The sequence below is a fragment of the Eubalaena glacialis genome, chromosome 9 (genome assembly GCF_028564815.1).
Source record: "Eubalaena glacialis isolate mEubGla1 chromosome 9, mEubGla1.1.hap2.+ XY, whole genome shotgun sequence".
NCBI lineage: Eukaryota > Metazoa > Chordata > Mammalia > Artiodactyla > Balaenidae > Eubalaena > Eubalaena glacialis.
Window position 1 is genome coordinate 101467492 of NC_083724.1, and position 8570 is coordinate 101476061.

The following is an 8570-nucleotide window of genomic DNA, read 5'->3' on the forward strand; positions in this document are numbered from 1 at the left end:
TCTGGCATATAAGGTCCTGCATGATTTGGGTCCTACTTAATTCTCCCTTCTCATTCTATACCACAGTTCTACAAACAATCCCTTTCAAACTTCTTGAAATTTCTCTGAGAACATCATTTGCTTCTCCTGCCTGGAAAGCCCTGACTCCTTGCCCACCACTGACCTGATGAGTATTTGCTCATCTTTCAAGATGCAGCTTAAGTATCACCTTCTCTATGAAGTCTTTTCTGTCCGCTATCCAATTAAATAGTCTATTTCCTCTTTGGACTCCAATTCTATTCTGCACATATTTCAACTACAACACTGTATACATCAGTGTATCTTCCCCACTAGACAGGTGTCCTTTAAGAGCAGGGAAAATATCTTACTTATATTTGTATCTTTACCACATAGCTCAGTGCCTGTTTTATAATATTTAATAAAGTTTCAATAAATAATTCAATGAGTAAGTTAATGAAAAGATGAATATATTTATTGAAACTAAGGATCAAAACTTGGGATTCAGAGCCCTCAGTCAGACGGATGTGGAGAGGCTTCTGGAATTAACATCAGGATGGCTGCCCAAGGAGAACCCCAAGTTCAGTTCAAACATGTATTGGTTGGTGATGGCGGTACTGGAAAAACTACATTTGAGGAATGTCATCTCACTGGTGAATTTGAGAAGTATATAGCTACCTTGGGTGTTGAGGCCCATCCCATTGTGTTCCATACCAACAGAGGACCTATTAAGTTCAATGTATGGAATACAGCTGGTCAGGAGAAATTTGGTAGACTGAGAGATGGCTATTATATCCAAGCTCAGTGTATCATTATAATGTTTGATGTAACATCAAGAGTTACAAGAATGTGCCTCATGGGCATAGAGATCTGGTACAAGTATGTGAAACCATCCCCATTGTGTTGTGTGACAACAAAATGGATGTTAAGGACAGAAAAGTTAAAGCAAAATCAATTGTCTTCCACCAAAAGAAGAATCCTCAGCATTACGACATTTCCGCCAAAAGTAACTACAACTTTGAAAAGCCCTTCTTCTGAAACTGATCAAAGACTCTAACTTGGAGTTCATCACCATGCCTGCTCTTGACCCACCAGAGGTGGTCACGGACCCAGCCTTGGCAGTGCAGTGTGAGCATGAGCTAGAGGTTTTTCAGACAACTGCTCTCTTGGATGAAGATGATGACTTGTGAGAAAATGAAGCTGGAGCCCAGCATCAGAAGTCTAGTTTATAGGCAACTGTCCTGTGATGTCAGTGGAGCAGCATGTTTGCCACTTTATTATATAGCTAAGCAGAACATGTGCTTAATCTTTGGGTTGCTGAAGGAGATGAATGGGCTTTGGAGTGAATGTAGCAGTTAAACAAAATGCCTTCATTTTTTCGGACCTACATATTTAGCTGTTTGGGAACACAGCTGTTTCCTTCTTGAGTTTCAAATATAAGACTGCTACAGTCACATCACAATATTCAGTGGTGAAATCTTGTTTGTTACTGTCATTTCCATTCTTTTTCATTTAGAATCAGAATCAAGTTGTATCTGAAATATCTAAAAACAAACAAGCAAACAAACTTGGGATTCAGTAGAGGCTGTCATTACTTTGCAAATACAAATGAGATAACTGACCTAAAGACTAGACAGAGAAAAATCATGGAAGAGAAATTATCAAAGAAATAACATATGAAAAATTTTGTAGCTGAAAGAAAACACAAGACTTCAAACTGAAATAGACTGTTGCATGCCAAGTAAGATAAAGGAAAAAGAACTACACTCTAAAACATCATTGTAAAACCCCCAAACCTAAAAAGCCATCCTTTTAAAAATGTATGGTTAGTTGCCTACCCAGAATTCACAAATCCCTCTATTTTCCCAAGAGAAACCTGATATCCAAGTTTCTAGATTTCCATTTAGCTCATATGATTTAGAAGGCACTGGCCTCACCTCCAGCATTAGGAACAGACTCTTATTGGCATATGCCAATCAGAGTAAATCTCCTCCTGAGTGACAGACTCAAGAATGATCATTGAAGCAGCAGGAAAGATTTGTGAGGGTGATCTGAGAATGTTTCTTCTTATTATACTGGAAAGGTTTCTGGTAGTAACTCTCTGTCTCCACTAGTCATGAATGAGGAAGTAGGTACCCCTAAGTGAAGGTAGCTACCCTCCATTCATGAGGCAACCAGATCAACCAACTCTGAAAGCCATCCTATCTTGGATTTTCAGTTATTATTTAGTCCAGTTTGAGTTGTGTTTTTTGTTCTATGAGGCTGAAAGCACTGAATAGATATATCCATAGCAATAGAAAAATCAGACTGGTAATTCCCTGGCGGTCCAGGCATCCAGTGGTTAAGGCTCTGTGCTTTCACTGCTGAGGGCACAGGTTCAACCCCTGGTTGGGGAAATAAGATCCCACAAGCTGCATGGTGTGGTCAAATTAAAAAAAAAAAATCAGACTGACTTTTAGTAGATAATTAATAAATAGAAAAGGTAAGGACTAGGAGGTATTTAGAAAGCATAGGTTTCTTCTACCAATGATAAAAAAACATGGACCATCAAACTCCAGGGAAATAAAAATTGCACAGAAGGATGTGGTTTAAATAAAAAAGAAATTTAAAATGGCATAATAAATAAATTTGAGCAACTGTTGAATTAGAAGGAAATAGAATTAATTTAAATATTATTCTTTATATGGCATAGGAATTTGACTTTGGAACAAAAAGGAAAGAGGCAATATCATTGCTCACTACTTGGCTCTTTACATTATTTATAAAGCTGTAAGAATATAAATGCTATTTACTGATTTTAGTTTCTAGAATTAACTGAGACAAAGCATAGATATGAATTATGGTTTCAGAATAGAATGTAAATATTCTTTTTTTTTTTTTTTTTGGGTTGTTTTGTTCAAGTTATTTATGCATGGTGAGCCCAAAGCCAGAATTCCGCCATCAGTCAGGAGGAGTTAGGAGGGTACAAAGATACCTGATAAAGAGAAGATGTGAATGGACGATCATTCCTACTGTAACCCCCAGCCCACATACATGGTATTGATGATGGTTGTGCATTCATGGGAAATGTGGATGCTGAGGAAGTTGTTATTTCCATCTGGGAGCACTTTATCCTATCTTTTTGATGTAGCTCAATGTTACAATATTTTTTTTTTTAATGGTTGTTAGTTTATTTAGGTTTTTTTTTTTTTTTACAAGAGATAGACTGACACCAAGCATTGTAAATGGATGACCACAACAAAAGCAACAATGATTGCAATTACCAAACACGAAACACACTCATATTATGTCATAATATTGACATTCAGTCCAGTAATCCGCCACTGTAACAGCTCCTTTACTTTGCAGTGAAAATTGATTTCTATATTCTTTGCCTCAGAGTCTTTGTGGGATTTTTTTTTTTTTAATTCAAACAGAAAGTCACAAAAATTATAATCATCCTCATCAGTTCACTCAGTCCCATGTAATTAATTTTTTTTTATCTTGATCTTTTGTTAGCACTTTTATGAGTTCATCAGTTTTTCATTAGAGTTCTGAAAATGCTTATTCATTCAGTTCAGCAGTACAGTCAGTTACCAGAAACATGTACTTGTCAGAGTCTTTTCTATGAATTCCTTGAAGATGAAACCCTTTTATAGGAACATATTTGCAAAAGCATCAGAGTACACCCAGAACTGTCTGTAAATGACAAAAGACTTAAAAATGACCATGGTTAAAAATTTGATGAAAGTTCATAATAGTGCAATTGACAAGGAAATTTAGTTTTTACTGAGATATACATTTTAAAGTAATAACTAGAATTATGACTTATAACATTATACCAGAACATATAAGATTTTCAGAAATTTCACGTAATGTCTGAAACATTTATATTAACATATTTCCATACAGATAACCCAATGAAAGTTTAGTATTAGTTGTTTTGTTTGTTTGTTTGTTTATACTGTAGGTTCTTATTAGTCATCAATTTTATACAAATCATTGTATACATGTCAATCCCAATCACCCAGTTCAGCACATCACCATCCCCACCCCACCACAGTTTTCGCCCCTTGGTGTCCATATGTCTGTTCTCTACATCTGTGTCTCAACTTCTGCCCTGCAAACCGGCTCATCTGTACCATTTTTCTAGGTTCCACATACATGCGTTAATATATGATATTTGTTTTTCTCTTTCTGACTTACTTCATTCTGTATGACAGTCTCTAGATCCATCCACGTCTCAACAAATGACCCAATTTCGTTCCTTTTTATGGCTGAGTAATATTCCATTGTATATATGTACCACATCTTCTTTATCCATTCGTCTGTCGATGGGCATTTAGGTTGCTTCCATGACCCGGCTATTGTAAATAGTGCTGCAATGAACATTGGGGTGCATGTGTCTTTTTGAATTATGGTTTTCTCTGGGTATATGCCCAGTAGTGGGATTGCTGGATCATATGGTAAATCTATTTTTAGTTTTTTAAGGAACCTCCATACTGTTCTCCATAGTGGCTGTATCAATTTACATTCCTACCAACAGTGCAACAGGGTTCCCTTTTCTCCACACCCTCTCCAGCATTTGTGGTTTGTAGATTTTCTGATGATGCCCATTCTAACTGGTGTGAGGTGATACCTCATTGGAATTTTGATTTGCGCTTCTCTAATAATTAGTGATGTTGAGCAGCTTTTCATGTGCTTCTTGGCCATCTGTATGTCTTCTTTGGAGAAATGTCTATTTAGGTCTTCTGCCCATTTTTGGGTTGGGTTGTTTGTTTCTTTAATATTGAGCTGAATGAGCTGTTTATATATTTTGGAGATTAATCCTTTGTCCGTTGATTCGTTTGCAAATATTTTCTCCCATTCTGAGGGCTGTCTTTTCGTCTTGTTTATGGTTTCCTTTGCTGTGCAAAAGCTTAGAAGTTTCATTAGGTCCCATTTGTTTATTTTTGTTTTTATTTCCATTACTCTAGGAGGTGGATCAAAAAAGATCTTGCTGTGATTGATGTCAAAGAGTGTTCTTCCTATGTTTTCCTCTAAGAGTTTTATAGTGTCCGGTCTTACATTTAGGTCTCGAATCCATTTTGAGTTTATTTTTGTGTATGGTGTTAGGGAGTGTTCTAATTTCATTCTTTTACATGTAGCTGTCCAGTTTTCCCAGCACCACTTATTGAAGAGACTGTCTTTTCTCCATTGTATATCTTTGCCTCCTTTGTCATAGATTAGTTGACCATAGGTGCGTGGGTTTATCTGTGGGCTTTCTATCTTGTTCCATTGATCTATGTTTCTGTTTTTGTGCCAGTACCATATTGTCTTGATTACTGTAGCTTTGTAGTATAGTCTGAAGTCAGGGAGTCTGATTCCTCCAGCTCCGTTTTTTTCCCTCCAGACTGCTTTGGCTATTCGGGGTCTTTTGTGTCTCCATACAAATTTTAAGATGATTTGTTCTAGTTCCGTAAAGAATGCCATTGGTAATTTGATAGGGATTGCATTGAATCTGTAGATTGCTTTGGGTAGTATAGTCATTTTCACAATGTTGATTCTTCCAATCCAAGAACATGGTATATCTCTCCATCTGTTGGTATCATCTTTAATTTCTTTCATCAGTGTCTTATAGTTTTCTGCATACAGGTCTTTTGTCTCCCTAGGTAGGTTTATTCCTAGGTATTTTATTCTTTTTGCTGCAATGGTAAATGGGAGTGTTTCCATAATTTCTCGTTCAGATTTTTCATCATTAGTGTATAGGAATGCAAGAGATTTCTCTGCATTAATTTTGTATCCTGCAACTTTACCAAATTCATTAATTAGCTCTAGCAGTTTTCTGGTGGCAGTTTTAGGATTCTCTATTTATAGTATCATGTCATCTGCAAACAGTGACAGTTTTACTTCTTCTTTTCCAATTTGTATTCCTTTTATTTCTTTTTCTTCTCTGATTGCCGTGGCTAGGACTTCCAGAACTATGTTGAATAATAGTGGTGAGAGTGGACATCCTTGTCTCATTCCTGATCTTAGAGGAAATGCTTTCAGTTTTTCACCGTTGAGAATGATGTTTGCTGTGGGTTTGTCATATATGGCCTTTATTATGTTGAGGTAGGTTCCCTCTATGCCCACTTTCTGGAGAGTTTTTATCATAAATGGGTGTTGAATTTTGTCAAAAGCTTTTTCTGCATCTATTGAGATGATCATATGGTTTTTATTCTTCTATTTGTTAATATGGTGTATCACATTGATTGATTTGCATATATTGAAGAATCCTTGTATCCCTGGGGTAAATCCCACTTGATCGTGGTGCATGATCCTTTTAATGTGTTGTTGGATTCTGTTTGCTAGTATTTTGTTGAGGATTTTTGCATCTATATTCATCAGTGATATTGGTCTGTAATTTTCTTTTTTTGTAATATCTTTGTCTGGTTTTGGTATCAGGGTGATGGTGGCCTCATAGAATGAATTTGGGAGTGTTCCTTCCTCTGCAATTTTTTGGAAGAGTTTGAGAAGGATAGGTGTTAGCTCTTCTCTAAATGTTTGATAGAATTAACCTGTGAAGCCATCTGGTCCTGGACTTTTGTTTGTTGGAAGATTTTTAATCACAGTTTCAATTTCATGACTTGTGATTGGTCTGTTCATATTTTCTGTTTCTTCCTGGTTCAGTCTTGGAAGGTTATACCTTTCTAAGAATTTGTCCATTTCTTCCAGGTTGTCCATTTTATTGGCATAGAGTTGCTTGTAGTAGTCTCTTAGGATGCTTTGTATTTCTGCGGTGTCTGTTGTAACTTCTCCTTTTTCATTTCTAATTTTATTGATTTGAGTCCTCTCCCTCTTTTTCTTGATGAGTCTGGCTAATAGCCAGAATGTAAATATTCTTAACTTTAGCAATAAATAAATAAGTAAATAACAGCTGGCAACAGTTGGATGGTGGAAAGGGTTGGTAGTGGTAGAGATACGAGGGGCAAGTATACTAGAGGAGCTAGTATCTTTATTTTACTAACTGGCAATCTAAGAGATGCAGCCTGTACATGATGAGTAAGAAAGAGAGGCGCAGTACCCAGCCTCCACACTGGCAGCCAATGATCCCTGACACTTGGTACTCACACCCTTGTATGGTCCTTTCCTATATTTAGTATGACTGATATAAATGTATGACCAGGAAGATCTTGCAGAAATGATGGTGTGTGATTCCAAAGCTAGGTCTTATGAGACACTGTAGTTTCCATGTGGCTTTCTCTCTTGGATCACTTGCTCCTGGTGTATGCCAGGTAATGAGGACACTGGTATAGTCTTGTGGATGTCTATGTGATGAGGATCTGAGGCTTCCTGCGCACTGCTAGTACCAACTTGCAATCCATGTGAGTGAGCCGTTCTTGGAAGTGGACGCCTTTGGATGACTACAGCCCTGGTTAGCATCTCATCCACAACTTCGTGAGAGAACCTATATCAGAACCACCTAGCTAATCCTCTCCTAAATTCTGATCCAAAGAAACTCTCTAAGATACAAAATGTTTATCACTATTTTAAACAGCTAAGTTTTAGAGTGATTATTTAGGCAACAATAGATAACTGACACAGATTTTAGTACTAGAAATGAAGTGATGTTATAACAAAAACTGAAGTGTGGGAGTGGCTTGGGAACTGGGCAGTGGGTGGAAGCTGAAAAAAAAAAGGGTAAGTGAAAACCTAAAGTGCCTTGAAGTGACTTTTGGTGGAAACTGGATGGCCTTAGAGGAGGCTGCTGGTGAGAGGTTAAATAAAACTAAGAAAAATGTAACTGAATACCAGACAAAGGGAATCCTTGTTATGTAGAGAGAGAATATAGCAATACCGCTGCCTGAAGTAACATGGAAAATAAAAAATGTACCTAATGAACTGGGTGATCTAGTGAAGATCTCCACACAGGCAGGTGGATGGTGCCACCTGGTTTCTTCTTGCAGCTTATATTGAAACACAAGAGGAAAGAGATAAGCTGGAGAAAGAATTTTTATACAATAAGAAGCCAGGGCTTGATGAAGCCAGCTGTAAAAATTTTTCCAGTCTCTCCAGGTAGGAAACAACACTAAAATTAAGGTATGGCTTTTAGTAGAATATAAAATCCTGGGCACTGTCTGGAAAAAGTGCCAGGAAAAAGGTGAAGTCAAGGGTGTGGCTATAAAATCCTTTGCTAATGCCTCAAAAGGATCTAAGAACAATAGAGCTTTCTAAGAAGCTTAAGGGTGCTCTTTCTCAACAGTCTTAGCTGAAGATCAAGATGAAAGGGTTATCATAAAGAAACCCTATGTGTGCATTTCTGTTTAATGGAATAAATCCCCCCAAAGAAAATTATACTGGAAGAAATATTGCTAGCTTGGATTGAAAGGGACAGAAACATATGAAAAGAAAGAAGCACTGGACCCACAAACTTACAGGCAGGAAGCAAGCAAACACAGGCAACTGTTCATAGAAAAGGTAGGGTAACTCAAAGGATGGCAACAGTAGCCCAGAAGGCAGAGCAATGAGAACTATTCCAGGAAAGGAGTAAGACTGAGTCAAGAAACTTTCCAATCAAGAAAATTCCAACTGGATTTCAGAATTGGTATGGACAAGTGATCACTTTTACTCCA

At 37.2% G+C, this 8570-nt stretch overlaps 1 pseudogene; it reads left to right on the plus strand.

Moving 5' to 3' along the window:
* Positions 1-511: 511 nt before the first annotated feature.
* Positions 512-1187, plus strand: LOC133097480 (GTP-binding nuclear protein Ran-like; annotated as a pseudogene).
* The last annotated feature ends 7383 nt before the right edge of the window (positions 1188-8570 follow it).